The 16,751-nt window shown below is 42.5% G+C and overlaps 1 protein-coding gene across 1 annotated transcript in view; it reads right to left on the reverse strand.

Annotated features, from left to right (window-relative positions):
• Positions 1-16,751, reverse strand: part of PLCB4 (phospholipase C beta 4) — a 362,644-nt gene that overhangs the window by 285,481 nt on the left and 60,412 nt on the right. Inside the window, exon 2 of the mRNA XM_045011149.1 lies at positions 4,916-4,975. The gene's annotated coding sequence lies outside the window, so the exon portion shown is untranslated. The remainder of the gene's footprint in view (positions 1-4,915; positions 4,976-16,751) is intronic.

A 16,751-nucleotide genomic window follows, 5' to 3' on the forward strand; every position in this document is an offset into this window, starting at 1 on the left:
ACACGCGTCCATGCTGATGATGGGTTCTGCTCAATAACAATCCAAAGCAGTGTGGACTGATGTATATTTATTTTCATTATCTGAGTGAGATGCCACCAGCAGAAGGTTGGTTTTCTTTTTTGGCGGTTCGGGTTTTTTGTTTCCGCATTGGAATGCTGCTCTGTTAAGACTTCTGAAAACATGCTCCACATCGCATCCCTCTCAGATTTTGGAAGGCATTTCAGATTCTTAAACTTTTGGTTGAGTGCTGTAGCTATCTTTAGAAATCTCACATTGGTACTGTCTTTGCGTTTTGTCAAATTTGCAGTGAAAGTGTTCTTAAAATGAACAACATGCGCTGGGTCATCATCCGATACCGCTATAACATGAAATATATGGCAGAAAGTGGGTAAAACAGAGCAGGGGACATACAATTCTCCCCCAAGGAGTTCAATCACAAATTTATTAATGCATTATTTTTTAACGAGCATCATGGAATGCTAGCCGAAGCATGAAGGGGCATATGAATGTTTAGCATATCTGGCATGTAAATACCTTCCAATGCCAGCTACAAAAGTGCCAAGCAAATGCCTGTTCTCACTTTCTGGAGACACTGTAAATAAGAAGAGGGCAGCATTATCTCCTGTAAATGTAAACAAACTTGTTGGTCTTAGTGATTGGCTGAACAAGAAGTAGGACTGAGTGGACTTGTAGGCACTGAGATGTTTGAGTGCAATTATAGAACAAAATAAATCTACATTTGTAAATTACACTTTCATGACAAAGAGATTGCACTACAGTACCTGTATGAGGTGAGTTGAGAAATACTATTTCTTTTTATCATTTTTACAGTGCTAATATTTGTAATAAAAAATAATATATACTTTGATTTCAATTACAACACAGAATACAATATCTATGAAAATGTAGAAAAATATCCAAAATATTTAATAAATGTCAACTGGTATTCTATTGTTTAACAGTGTGATTAAAACTGCAAATAATCGGGATTAATTTTTTTAATTGCGATTAATTTCTTTGAATTAATCACGTGAGTTAACTGCGATTAATCAACACCCCTAGTTGAGATGTAATTTTGCAACCCCTTCTGTTTGAAGAGCGGTTTTGGTGAACTTTTCAGTTGAGAAATGTTTGCAGGATTTTTCTTGGTTTTTTTTTAAATAAGCTTTATGTCATGTGTTCTCTCAGATCACTCGGATGTATGAAGGAAACAGATTGAGCTTGAATACCTTTACTATTACGGGCCAGTTTTTGGAGGATCCTTAAGCCATTTTGCAGCCACAATTAACTGCAGATACAGAATCTTACACCTAGATGTCTAAGTGCCCAATTTGTGCATAAACTCAAGTACATACATATCGAAACAGTCGCACAGTTAATTGCGCCAACTGAAAAAAAAGGAGGCATGTTTTAAAACAAAAGTTAGGCTCTCTCCCTCCGTCTGTGCCTTCATCACAAAAAGTGAAGTTGGAATCCCTGATTTTGCCTTTTCCCCTCTGAAACCAGCCTGCCCTAATTTCTGTCTTCCTGTACAAAGCCTCGTAGGGTCAAATCCTGCCCTGACTCACACCCCATACAACCTCGAGGAAATCAACTGGTGTTTGGGGCTTAATGAAGTCAGTGAGGTTGTTCTGGTGCCATGTGTAGTTATGTTTTTTCATTACTTTATTCAAAAATGCCAACCCCACGGACTTCCCCCTTCTTCAGACCCTCCCCCATACACGAATGAAAGGAAAAACCCTGATCTACAGAAAAATTCCTCTCCAACTGGCTGAGCGCTCCAATTCTGCCACACCTGCTCTATGGAAGGGCAGCCAATCAACACTGCTGCACATGCTAAATGGGATTACCGGTGCGTCTCCATGTAGCACAGGCAGCCGGGGGGGGGGTTCCATCCCAAGCCCCCTTCCTCTCTGTTATGTAAACAAAAGATTGGGGCTGCTCCTGGATTGTGCAGCCCTTAGATCCCAGAACTAGTCCTAATGCCAAACCCCAGGCATCATGGTACTATATCCCACACTCCACGTGGGTGGAGACCCTCTCTAGCCACTCCCTGGGCTCCATATATGACCAGCAAGAAAAAACCCTTATTCCCTGGACCAGTGGGACCTCAGACTCTTTCCCTGCCCTGAGCCCAGGAGAAGGGCAGACATGGACTCCACACCAAGGAGAGGTGTTCAAAGCCCACACACCACTCACAGGCATGTCAATGCTACCGCATGTAAATGTATGTACAGTTCTCTCTCCATCAGTATCTATTGGCAGGGATGGTTATCGGAACTGAATCTGAATGTTCTGTATTGAAGGAGACACTGGCCAACAGCAATTCCAAGAGGGAGAGCAGTATGGAAGAACACAAAGGAGTACCAAGGGAACTAACTCATGATGGCATCTCTTGGTTTTTAGTACCCTATGTTTTTAGCATGTTAGCTACCTGAAAAACTGCTTCTCTCCCCATGCAACTCTGAGATTTGGATGAAGTGTTCCACTAGAGACCCCTAGATTTGAATGCTCCGGGGGAAGAGCCAAGGAATTTTTAGCAGAAGGCCTTTGAACCAAACTCTGCTCTCATTTGCTTGGTGTAAATCTAGAAACTCTGGACTTTGCTTTCCCAAAGTCTGTGGACCTTCAGGATGCGGTGTAAAGCTTATACCCAAATTCAGATGTGCCCGAAGGGTGGTCTAAGTTTACACAACCAGAGTAAATGGGTTGAATATGGGGACAAGTGCTAAATACTGCCCTCTGCACCAACCCGTGCAAAATGAGTAACTCACACCCAGAGAGAAAAAGAAGGGAGTTTAGCAAGAACAGCAACTTACAGCAGGGTGTAAAAAAATAAACAAAGGCAGCCTCCCCATCTTATCTTACATCTTCAGTTAGTTGTTTTAACCACAACAGATAAGTAACTTAGCCCGGCAATTATATCACTTCTGAATTCAGTCCTGAGTCTTCAGTGGGAGTTATCACTTCCACTTCCCCTACGCCAGGGAAGAACCTGGCTCCATCTGTCTACTCAGACTTTTGCTGTGAGGGTTGTTGGGGTGTGTTTATGTTAATTTCCAAGGAAGAGTCTATTTTTGGTTGACGTAAGTTAATATTTTTGCTTTTAATTGTTTTAGCTAAGTGGACGTGTGCCCAGAGGAGAATCACAGTGGGAGCATTTTAATAATTTAAAAACAAACAAAGCAACAGCGAGAGAACATTGGGTCAGAGTGCAACAGTCCCCGAAATCACATTGCACAGTGTAGGGGAACACTGGACACCAAAAGGAGCTGAAGCCAGGAGGCAGATCACCCTAGAAGGCAAATGCATTTTAATTTGATGCTTCAGTGTCAGAACCCACCCGCTTCTAGAAAGACATGCATAGCTCTGACACTACAAGCTGTTAGGTAGCTCTGCCTATTTACTGAAGATCAGGATTCGACACTGTGCTCAACAATTCACATCACTTTTACAATGACTAACCCCCATGACCACAAGTTACAGATAACGCACTAGAACCAGCTACATCACTGCCAGTCATCTGTTCATTTACCCTTTTTTAATTCTAACTTTTTGCAAGGAGCCTCTTCAAGCATAAGGGTGCAAGCAAGGTCCCATCCTTCTAGATGTTCACAGAGTCAGAGTTTAAGGCCAGGAGGAACCACCAGATCATCTAGGCTGACCTCTTGTATGTGACAGGTCACTAAATACCACCCAGCCACCTGCACAATGAACCCCAAAACCAAAATTAGCCCAAGGGTATTACAGCCCTGACTTTCTCCTCTAATATTTTCCAAGGCCCACCTCTCCAAATGATCCCACCTCTGCAGGGCTCCCCCCTCCAATCAGAAGGTTTAAATAGTCTAAGAACCACCTCAGTATCCATCACATGCCAAAAGAGCCTCACAGGGTGGTGCTGTTACACATTTATTAACTGCAGAAACATCAAAAATAAAATATATCTATTTCACACTCAATCACTAATATTACACCATTCTTTGCACTGAAATAAGTTCTACATTCAACTCGCATGTGGAGCATCATCCCCTTGCTTATGCACACTGATATGATCATGGACAGACATCAAGGGGGCCCGCTTCAGCCAAACGGATCAGGTTATGCGGAGGAGGCAATTCCACCACGTGCGCCAGTATCACATGACCTGCTGTTACACACAGTTTGGGGACACCTGACAGACTGGTGGTGGTTGTCCGAGTTTTTGGCCTACTCAGCCAGAAACCAGTTGTTGAAGCAGGACAGCATTGCTCGGAACTGCCTCTGACCGTTGTGCCCAGATGGCATACATCTCTTGGATGTTGGGAGCAAATACGGTGAGATCCTGGCTGCTGGAGGGGCACACCAGCAATATTCAAGGCTAGCAGCACAGGTGAGATTTTTCCCTACATGGAGATAAAATTAACTGCCGGGAGTGGCAGGTGCTCACAAGCCCACAGAGGGGGTTAATGCCCCTTTCCTGTACATTTGACACTTGAATGAGGCCTGGTGGTTGCTTCATGAAGTGGCCTGCTTGGGCCTGGGAATAAGATGGTCTCGTAAGCCCAGGAAATGTTAGGATGCTATAGATTTGAGAATCAAAAAAGTGAAGGACAGCCTAGACAATTTGGGGGCATCTGTGGCACTAGCCCTCTGCCCCCATTCACCACTGTCAGGACCGGTTGCTTTCCGGAGATATTTTAAGGCTCAGTAAATTTGCAGCCACTTGGCCAAAAAAGCAAATGGTGTGTCCAATGCTCATTGACCCTTATTGTTCTCATTTCCAAACAGCCATTCTTTGCTCTGGAATAAGTTCTATTTTCTACTAACATTAACCACATGGCATAGCAGCATGAAGCTATATTTTGAACTCAAGTTGTGTACAAACACAGTATTAAAAAAAATGCTAAAAAGAAGGAAAAAAAGAAAAGACATCTACCTTTGTAAACCAACGATCACTTTGTAGAGGTTTCCATGGTGGAGAAATTGCTGCTTTCCCCTAAAAAGCAACAAAAACAAAAGAGATGTTTTTTCAGAAACAAAGATACTATATCTGAAAGTTCTCAAAGCTTTAAATTAAATATATAAAAGAACATCGTGCCTATTTTAAAAACAGCAAATTCAAAGAACAGTCATCGCTTATACAAATTAAAAAACTAGTCTGCGTTTATCCTAACAAAATACAATAGATTATTCCAAATGGCATAGTTTTTCCAATACATTCCTTCCCCCTCCACTGGATGAGACGATGTGCAGTATTGCAGTTTACATCAAAACACTGTTGACTGGTGTTAATTTTACTTTGAAATTCCCTTATGCAGTGGTTATCAAAACAAAAACAAAATATGAGCCATAGCCTATGGGTGAGTCTTTGACATGTTGTATCAGTTTTTTCCAAAACATTTAGGCCAGACTGTAACCTTCTAATGATGCTCAGTGTGTAGCTGTGCTGACCCAGAGGCAGGACAGGAATCATCTGATTTCAACGCCGAGGTTCACAATCCCTGCCTCCCCCTGGCTCTAAGGCAGGATATAAAGTGACTGTGCAGCACAGGCAAGTACGCTAGAGGGGGATGGAACTACGGCTGCATCCACTCCCACCCCTGGCAGACCACTCTCCACCCACTTGTGTGGGAAAGGAATTAGCAGCCCATAGGAATGCAGCACAGGTAGCCAGCACAGGGCAGTAAAATGGCTCACTCCACCCCCTTACTCCCTCGTACGGGAGCACAGCCAGGCCCCCAACTGAGCCTTCAGTAAGTACCGATCACATTTTAATATTTTAACTACCCCTCTACCTTGATATAACATGACCTGATATAACACGAATTCAGATATAATGCGGTAAAGCAGCACTCCGGAGGGGCAGGGCAGCGCACTCTGGTGGATCAAAGCAAGTTCAATATAACGCGGTTTCACCTATAACGCGATAAGATTTTTTGGCTCCCGAGGATAGTGTTATATCGGGGTAGAGGTGTATCTGCAGCATACCCCATGCAGCAGTTTCATTGCTTACTGGGTGAAACTGACCCCTTGCACTCTCTTGAACAAACTCACGGTTCAAGCGGTGAGGAGGGATTTGCACAACTCTAGTGAATTTCATCCTATACGAACATTGTAAATTGCTTTTGTTTTGTTGTTAGTTTACAAAAAAAACAGTCCAACAACAAATGCACTATACTGATTTGCACATTAAATCATGCACACGCTGGAGAGCTCAAAATACAATGAACACTCATATGGGGGTAATTCCTGGAGTAAGAAGCCAGGGAAGGAATTAAAAGAATAGGGGTGGGAAAGGGAAAAGGAAAATCTCCTTTCAAAAAGCTGTCTGAATCTGGACTTAGATGAGACCATGGTGTTATCAAAAGTATCTGAAGTCATCTAGGTAAATAACACACATTTTAGAATCTGCTAAAATATTTATTTCCAGTCATGTTTAAACAGATTAATACAGTTCACTGTCATGACTCCCAATAAATCTGTATTAATAACTCCTAAATAATTGTACAAAGCTTACTTCTTCCTCTCTTTTAATTTAATCTTTTTCTACAAAGCAAAAAAAAATAATTAAATCACAAAAGTCATTGTATCCACTTGGCATGTCGTTGGGACTAATTCTGAGCTGGTGCCTTTCAAAATCTTGAGGAAAAGAAAGTGATATAAAAAAAGAAGACCTATGACTGTTTAATACATTTATCCTATCCAGTTCTAATAACTTTTTTTTATGTTTTTCCACGATTATTACATTTTTAACTATTTAACACCAAAGCAGCCAGAGCTGGGAGCACATGATGACCAGAATCTCCTCAAAATTGCTCTAAGAATGAGGCTGCTGGCTAGTCTATATTTTGCAGACAGTTGCAACTATTAAACATCTGCCCCCACATTTTTGTTTAATATACATCTTGCTGAAATGAATAACACCGCATTCTAAGTGAATATCACGCCATTCGAAACTGCTTAGCCATGCACAATAGTGTAGTGGCAGAGGACCCTGTGTTACCTAGTTCAATACCCGGCCAGCAGAGAGCGCCGTAATGCCAAAGGTAAATAGAACGACACCCTAAGTGGCAGAGGCGACCACTCTCAGGAGACAGCCAGAGGCTATGTGACAGCACGAGCAGCAACGCGGCTGTGGAGGAAAGGCTGGGCAACCTAAAAGCTGTGACTGGCAGGCTGGGCAGAGACATACCCTCAGCAGGAGGTCAGCATGGAGGGATCCCAAGGAGACTCTTGCCTTTATACGCCAGGACTGGACTGCCCCTAGAGGCTGAATGAGGGACTGCTGGGTTGACTTTTGTTGTAACCGTTAAAGCACTGAGCCTGGGGACATCTGCACCTTTTATTTCTGGCAGCTGTAGTAAAAGTAGCTTCTGTGACTCCAAGTGTTTATGGGAAGCCACCAGGGGCTAGAGCATCGTGCCCCCACTGCAGGGGGCACTAAGATACAAACGATGCCTTCCCTCCACCAAGCTATGCGACCTCGAGGGAGAACCGCAGAGAGCAGCCAGACAAAGTCTCCAGCCACAGGGATATTGGAATTCTCTCCAAGCTGCCAGAGGTGTACAGCAATTCCCACCAGAATTGAAACCATTCCAGAAATATAAACACAGTCTGAGGGGACAACAGTTGAGGGGGTTGGTTGTTCCGTTTTCACTAAATATTTCCAATGTGTTCTTCCAGTAAAAGAAAACAAAAGCTTGCTTTACTTAAAAAAAAAATAGCTCCAACGTCTCTGCTTACCCCAATGCACCTTTATATTGGTCTCACTACTGCACAATCACACACAGAAGACTAACCCAGTTTCTACAGTTGTTTCTAGGGACAAGTGAAATCAGCTCACGGCACAAAACAATTAACTCACTACTCAACACACGCTGCTGTAGGGAAAACGATGCAAGACATAACAATAATATCTTAATACATAAACAGATCATTCCTACAGTCTGTAAGATACATGATGGATATTTTTATTCTGCATCTAGAGATTCTGGGCCAAATTCAACTCAGTTATACCAGTCTAAATCCAGGGTAAATCCACCAGTCACTTGCATTACTCCAGACTTAATGTATATAACAGCAGAATTTGGCCCAAAATTCCTATTGTCTGTCATTTATAGCCTTTCTGGGGGGAAATTACCTTTGGGTCTGAAATTTCTAATGGTCCATTTCGGCCCATGACTGACATGTTGGAAAGTTTAATGAAAAAAAAAAATTCAGCTTCTGTTTCTTTGTACAAATAGAAATAAAGTCTCTCTTTCACCAGTTTAGCATTTTTCAGAAGCTTGTTTCTGCTCAGAAACTCCAATGGCCTTTTCAGTGAGAGGGTAAACTCTTTGGGGCAAGGACTTCGAACCAGATTCAAGACTCGGTTGCACTCATGGAAATGCCGAGTGACCACCGATTTCAATGGCCGGAACAGCCCACAGCTGCTACTTCAAGTTTATCCTCACACCACCGTTGGTTGTAAAGTCAGTGCAGACACGAACATGACCTAAGTAAGGTTCTCACTTCTCTCATGCCATAAAGAAAAATAAAATATGGAGGGATCAATAAGTTGACCCTATATATCTTGCTACATACCAAGCTCTTCAAAGGTGGTCACTAACCATGGGCTCCTCACTTTCTAGGCACCTGACTTGAGACCCTAGGGTCTGCATTGCAGAACTGTTGGGCACTCACATCTCAGAACTGAACTCAATGGGAGCTGTGCTTTGAACACATATAGGGCTATAGATGCCTAAATACACCGTAAAATTGTGGGCTAGGCATCTCAGTTTAGGCATTCAGAATTAGTGGAAACTTTTGACCTTTCATTCTGTGCCCTCAGCGCCCCCTCTGTAAAATGTGGAGTTGTGAAGTTAAATGAATTTGTGTTTGTGAAGCACTCAGATACTAGAGTGCTACAGAAAAGCCCATGAGAAAATTCATGTTCTGTCTTCAGAGGAGGGCTTGAATAGCGTGTACTAAAGAAGGCACCGGGCAACACACTGAACAATTATTTATTTGAAGACAGAGCACACACTGTGCCTCATTAAATATATTTCTCTCTCAATATTAGACAACACATGCCATTGCATAGCTGAAGCATGAGGGTTCCCATCCCTAGATAACCAGTAGCCCATCTAAGGCTCTGGAAGCAAACAGCCAACCATCGCTAGCTGGAAATCATGACCAGACCCATTCAATTTAAGCCTCCTGACAGCAGCCTATCCATCTCAGAATCTCTGGAGCTTGAATGATGAAGGGAGGCTGATTCACTGGGCTTTGCAAATGGATCCCATGGCACACTGCAGAACTAATCCCAAGATTGCACTGGGCCCAGGATTTGTGGAAAAGCAGGAGGGATTCTTCCGGAAATGGAAAGGCTGGACCCATAGTAGACAGGAAGAGGGGGTTACATCCGGTCACTTAAAGCTACAAAGGACCTAATCCAGTTGGCCTTCTTTCCAGAGTTTCTCTGGGATAATGTGGACAGACAAGCTAAACAACATTTCTGGCTGTAGGACATTAATAAGGATTGCAGATACCCATATATAACCCTAAAAATCAGCTCTGGCAATGTCCCATATCACACAGGCAAAAATAAAAGAACCATCAGGTCATACTGCCAGTCCTTTCCCTATTCCTATACTTGGGTATATACATGGTCAATGTTCCCAAAACGGCCAAGACAATTTTCACAGACTCTTTCTTTACAGTTTCTCTGTTAATGACCTTATGGACCCAAGAGACACTCTGTCCACTGCTAGTTCTTTGATAAAGTGGTGGCAGCAGGTACAAGGCCTGTGGCCAGGAAATTTTCCTCACCAAAACAACATTAAGCCACCATTCTGCTTCTTACCAACACTTATTCAAAGAGAGAGACTGCCAGATTTTGCTTTCAGGGAAGCTTACTGCTTTGACAAAGCTGAGCTCTTCACAGTTTGATATGCAGCTCTGGAGAAACTTCAGCTCCTTCCTGCAATGGAGGGTTACCAGGAACACTGGTCTGTCATCTGTGACACATTCTACACACATATATCAATTACTTCCTCCCGTTCAAAGTCCTGCGCGACTTGAGTCATTTGGAATATTTCAAGTATTAACCCAGAGACTCAGCCATGTCCTCGCCCACACACAAAACCAAAAGGCCCCAGCACAAACCGGACTTATTAGGGCACTGGGCTGGCTACCACTGGTGGCATGAGCTCTGGTTGTCCTCCAAGAAGGTAAGCAAATGGTAGCCCCTGACCCAGAAAGAGAAAGCCATACACACTTGCGTAACCCCAGACATTTCTTTGTCTCCTTGCCCTCACATCTGAAGAAGTCAAAAACAGAGGGGCACTTAATAGTAGCCAAGTACACAATTTGGCCTGAACCACCTCTGTTACTGGTGATAATGCACCAGGGTTACAGCTGTTTGATGATACCCTGTAAAAGTTCCAGTGCGGAGTGGTGGGTGACAGCTAGGGGTGTGCAGTTGGAGGAGGTTTAATTTCTGTTTTGGAGCAAGTCAACCCATACTCGATGACAAAAATCCTTCCTGAATCCCCACTTCTGGCTTTCAAACAGCTCCCTATACTCTCCAAGATCATCAACATAAGCAGGCTCCCCACAGATCAGCACACATTGGCTCAAAGTGGTGCCAGACCCTGCCAGAAAAACACATGCAAAACCAGCAGACATTTCTCCGCTGCTACAATGATCAGCACCCCACACAACACACCTGCCAGGATCATGGGTCCTACGCATGCCTATCACAACATGTGGAGTACTTTATCCAGGGCACTAAATGCCCCAACAGCAACTACGTGGATGAAACCAGACAATCTCTACGCTCTCTAATGAACTCACACAGGAAAATAATAAAAGACAAAAACACCCCATCACCTGTGGGTGAACACTTTTCACAAAGCCATCACTCTATATCTGACCTCTCAGTCCTCATCCTCAAAGGAAACCTGCGAAACACTTTCAACAGACAAGCCTGGGAGCTTAAATTCATAACTTGGCTAGACACTAAAAATCATGAACCGAACAGACACACTGGATTTATGGCTTATTACAACAATCTACAACAACCACTAAACCCACCCCCCTTTTTTTTGTCCTGTGACTGCAGAGGTGTTAGACCACTCCACCTTGAACGGTCCCTTAGAATATGAGCTAACTACCTCTGCTAAACAATCTGTTCCACTTTATATTTAGCAGTGACGCTCAGAGTACCTTTTCCAGACCTGAAGAAGAGCTCTGTGTAGCTCAAAAGCCTATTTCTCTCGCCAATAGAAGTTGGCCGAATAAAAGATATTACCTCACCTACCTTGTCTCTCTAATATCCTCAGACCAACTCAGTGACAACAACACTGCAGACATTTTTGCTAAGTCATTTTTCAGGGTTGAACTGCGCTTTACTCAATCATCCAGAGTGCTGTGTTTTCATATGCAGACATCAAATTCAGTTTGTTTCACTGTATTCCTTGTATGCAAAAATAAGGCACACATTTTTAACAGTCGGGGTGAGTAACCTTTGGAACAAACTAAGGGAGGTGGTAGAGTCTCTTTCTCTTGATGTCTTCAGATAGAGACTGGATGCCTTTCCAGATAATATGCTTAATCAATTAAGTTAATGGACTCAACACAGGTGTAACTGGGTGATATAGGAGGTCAGATTAGATAACCTAATAATCCCTTCTAGCCCTAAAAATCTATGAATCTACGCAACCTTGAATCCCTGTATACAGGATCTGGATCAAGTAATATCTCAGTCAGATATTTTCCCACTAAACTGAGTATCAGACATATGACAGAGTGTAGATGACAAATGACATGATGGTTGAAGTTACTCTGCATGACAAGTCCTTTTTTTTACATTTCCTTGTCCAGACTGTAGCTTTCTACCTCGGCAGAACCAGTTTAAGAGTGGCTAGTCTAAACTGACATTAAAAAACTGAATTTTGTCTGCTTTTGCCAAAAGGAATACAGTGACAGAATCAATAGAAAACTCCACTATCATAAACCACCTATGGTTGTACAAAGGACATATGTGCTCAGGCACATTGTGTGAAGAAAGCAAACTGCCTTACCAGTAAAAAAAAAAAATTGTATAGCCGGTGGGTATTGCCATTTGGACAGCTTGGCACCGATCTTGCAATTAACATAACACATACTGCACGCGCGCGCGCACACACACACACACACACACACTCTGCACATTTCTCAGAGCAGGATCAGGGTGCATACGACCGATCCGAAAAACAAAAGCTACTCTGGATATCTATACAGAATGGGTTATGGACTGGTTGCATGACACATCCAGATTAGCTCCACAGGAAAAAGGATTTTTAATGGCTCTCCAGATGGGCTGGAATTTTAGGATTATTCTTACTGAAAAGCAGACTGACTGTAATGACAGTGATTGCATCCTTTTTAATGACGTTTATAAGCAAACCATTTCTGTCTAATGGATTTTTAATATTTTTCTAAAATAAATGGATTATTTTTATCACTCAAAATGTAATAATTTAAAGCAGGCAATAAGTAAGATCCTCTTTTGTGTAAAATAAACAAAACTGCAATACCACAAACTCTGATCCTAATACACTTTCAACATACCTCAGAAATACAGGCTAATGTTTTATTTCTAAAATTCCCCAAAGACGTATATTCAGACAATTAATGTAAATAAAGGTAAAAATAATGAATAAGATAAAGGCTCCTTTGTCTTTAGGCATAAGAACTATTGGAATGCACTATTCTCTCTACTGTTCCTTATATTCCCGCCATATGTCAAATTACTTTTCTTACACATTGTACTAAAGCTCTACAGATGGGCACCAACTAGTACAAGAGTAGATACAATATTCTATTTACATTTGCTAATGCCAAATTTAAAAAAAAAAAGCAACATTGATTTTTATAGAGTATCTGTAGTAGTTCTTTAGAACCAAAATTATCCTAAAAAACGCAGTTCAAAAATCTCTGAAATGAGCCATTGTAAAAAAGAAAGTTAGGTAACAATCCGAGGCTTCACTTACGAGCACTACAAACAATCCCAGCTCATTTGAGCGCAAACACTTTCATTCTGCTTTGGCCAATGAAATTCAATATTTTTATGAAAAACTACAACACAGCCAAGAGTGAAGTTAAGGTGACTCATAATGCATTTGAAGCCCCAGACCCTAGTGCCCAGCCTGACTGGCCGAGTCAGGTGTTGGGGAGATGTGGACAGGCTAGGCAGTAGGGTAAGTGATAGGAAGGGAAAGAATCCTCCATCCAGGATGCACAGCCATTCTGCTACTTCAGCTTACCGGCCAATCTTAGTCCAGAGGAACCACACCAGTTCCATAGCACAAGGCTGCTCCGCAGCAACTGAAGCGGGGGCCGGATCCGGCCCTTGCTGCAGGAAGTTTCAGGCACTAAAATAAAGCGCAGTAGCTAGAGTTTCCTGAGAAAACTCAGCATGTACAGGGTAATCTTTATCTTTATCACCACTCAGTAGCTCTGTTTGGGATGCTCCTGTATTCCAAAGGCCGAATGTTCATCTGGGTTCATACTCTGAAATGTAGGCCAGCAGCAACTGTACCGTGGCATGTTCTGATCTACATTTTCCATTACCCCTACCTTTGCTACAGTACTGACAGCGAAAGAGAAGGATTAAGCAGGATTATTTTTCCCTTTTAATGGGACTACTACAATACATGACATCTATCATACAGGATACACAGCACCGTACAGAGTCACACTGAGCAGAACACCGTTATGGAATACCTGCGCCTTTCCGTACCCTAATATAATGGGCAGTACACATATGACCATATTAGGCATTTTCATACAGAGAAGCTTTAATGCTGGTGAACATTTTCAAAGGGATCAGACAAATTCATTCAGCTTTCACTTTTTTTTTTTGTTTTAAGATTATTTTTGCTAATTCTAAAGCTACTTGTGCTTGTCAGGCTTCCTCCCTCCTGGCCCCTCTTATCAGATCACACAGCGGTGAATTTATAACAATTTTCATGCCAGCAGAATATTACAGCACAGAATTATTACTTCACTGTAGGATCCCGGAGGAGCTGGTGAAAGGAAGTTGTATTCAAACAAATATTTTCAACAACGGCAAAGGGAACGCAGTAAAATTTAGTTTAATATAGGTGTGTTGTTTCCATTCCCACCCCCCACCCAACCACCCATCCCCAACAACCAAGTCTGAGTTCACATGAGTCTGACTCTAAGTGACATTACTTTATAATGTCCATCACAAGCCAGAGCTGCCAGAAATTGTTATTTAAATGGATTCTACACAAAGTTGAAATTAAATAACTGGGTCAAACCAAACTAATTTTCTTTTCTTTCCATACATAGTTTACGAGAACATGTCTTTTTCACCCAGAATGTATATCCATTCCAAGCAAACACATTTTGCTCTGGTCAGCAGTCTGACATGCAAAAAAGCAATTCTTTCCACGAATAAACCACAAAAATGTGTTTCAGAATAATTTTATCCTATTACAATTGCTATTTCTGAGCCTGACAGTCATCAACCGGCTAAAAGTGCCAGTACTGTGAACTAGCAATATGGAAAGTAATAAAGAACGTTCCTCTATTATTGCTGGGTTAAAATTCACAGAAAGAACCTTAAAGCATATTAAATATTTAACATGGTATTTAAATATTAAACTGTAAGCACAACACCTTTTCTTAAAAACTCGGAAGATATTTCTGGGTATGAAATCTTCAGGTCAGGTCTATCCGGCCAGATTCTCTCACTGTCTGCTGATCCCTATAAACGAACAAAGCACGAGCCATCAGTTTATTTCTTATTTGTTCAGCAAACAGAACTGGGTGTCACACATCTGTGCAGCACATCCTCACTGTGCAAACACACTGGGCTTGATCCTGAAGACGTCATTCAAACAAAATTCTTTTTTAAGGTAGCCTGCTCCGGTCAGTTTCCAGCCAATAGCTAGCCCTGGACCTAGGAATGCCATCCACTTAAAAATAACATTTCGGGCTGAAAATTGTTCACATGTACTATGGAATCCAATAGCCAGGCAGCTGGTCTGCTCTGACTGCTCCTTATTAACTTTTCTGATTCTCTCATTGTTCCCTTTTGCTCCCTCTGTCCATCAGGAGTAGATACTTGTGGCCTTATCCTACACATAAGGCTGTAAGATCTTTGAGGCAAGGAGCACCTACCTATGCCTATCCAGTACCTAGCAAAATGGGGCTTTAATTCTTGACTAGGGCTCCTAGGCATTATAACAATACGAATAATGTTTTTAACAGCACAGGATCTTACTGTAGCTGAAAGGGCTTTGAGAGAAAAAATATTTTTTTCTAGTTTGTTCACTTTATCTAACTGCATTTTGTGCCTGTCAGTTGTACTGTTTCCCGTGTAGTTATTTAATCAGTACCCAGCATTTTTGTGGGTCTTTAACACAACACGGAAGAGAAAACCCATTCCTAAAAAGTAGAAAAATGTGACTGTAAAGCAACCAAAATTGGAACGGGGATTCAGTGGCAGGTTCAGTACTGGAGGGTATTTTAACTCATTGTTCAAACAGACTTGATTCCAAACTGATGTTGTCCCTTTAAGCATGTGCTGCTGATTCTAACTGTCTCGTTCCTGTTGCCAAACACAGAATGAATGTGCTCTTGAGTTATGTTCCAACTTGAAAGTTTACAAAGGGAATCCTCAGAGCTAGAACTAACACTGCGTGAAGCTCTTTTACATTTGTGCCAGAAGCCACAAAACATTCAACTGCTCCATAAATGCAATATCCCAGACTATATTTCCCAAGCCCAAAGATACTGCAGCTCTGCTCTTACCATAAGTCAAACCAAAATCAGGTTGGTTTCCTAACGAAGGAAACCTGTAGGGGCCTTTAGTAGCATGTGACATGTAAGTTCAACTAGTTCAGGCACTGCCTCGTCCCATAAATTATGCTGCACTCCTGATCGTTTGCCCAGATGTGGTATTGTTCAGATCCCTGAGCTTGTACTATTTTAATTTCCATAGCATAGTTAAGAAAAAGTTGAATAGGATTCCTTTCACTTTGCTAACATACATGGCCCTAACCACCTGTAACCCATATGGCGCTGAAAAGGAAGTCCCAAATACCTGGAATTTCAAGACTCCCAATTGTCCTGTTCATGCTGAGAGTTGCTTATCTTTAGGCCTGGTCTACACTAGGACTTTAATTCGAATTTATCAGCGTTAATTCGAACTAACCGCTCAACCGTCCACACCAGGAAGCCATTTAATTCGAACTAGAGGGCTCTTTAGTTCGAATTTGGTACTCCACCCCGGCAGGTGGAGTAACGCTAAATTCGCACTTGCTAGCTCGAATTAGGCTTGGTGTGGATGCTAATCGAACTTAGCAGCTCCGGGAGCTATCCCACAGTTCACCACTCTGTTGACGCTCTGGACAGCATTCCGAGCTTGGATTCTCTGGCCAGCCACACAGGAAATGACCCGCGAAAATTTGAATTCATTTTCCTGTCTGGGCGGTTTGAATCTGACGTTCTGGTTGCACATCGGGGCGAGCTCCGCAGCACCTGCAACGATGCAGAGCTCTCCAGCAGAGGAGTCCGGGCAATCCCAGAATAGAAAGAGGTCCCCAGCATGGACTGACCGGGAAGTCCAGGATCTGATCGCTGTGTGGGGCGAGGAGTCTGTGCTCTCGGAGCTGCGCTCCAACAAGCGGAACGCGAAGACCTTCGAGAAGGTCTCTAAAGCCATGAAAGACAAAGGATACAGCCGGGATGCGATGCAGTGCCGCGTGAAAGTGAAG

This window comes from Mauremys mutica, chromosome 3, assembly GCF_020497125.1.
Source record: "Mauremys mutica isolate MM-2020 ecotype Southern chromosome 3, ASM2049712v1, whole genome shotgun sequence".
NCBI lineage: Eukaryota > Metazoa > Chordata > Testudines > Geoemydidae > Mauremys > Mauremys mutica.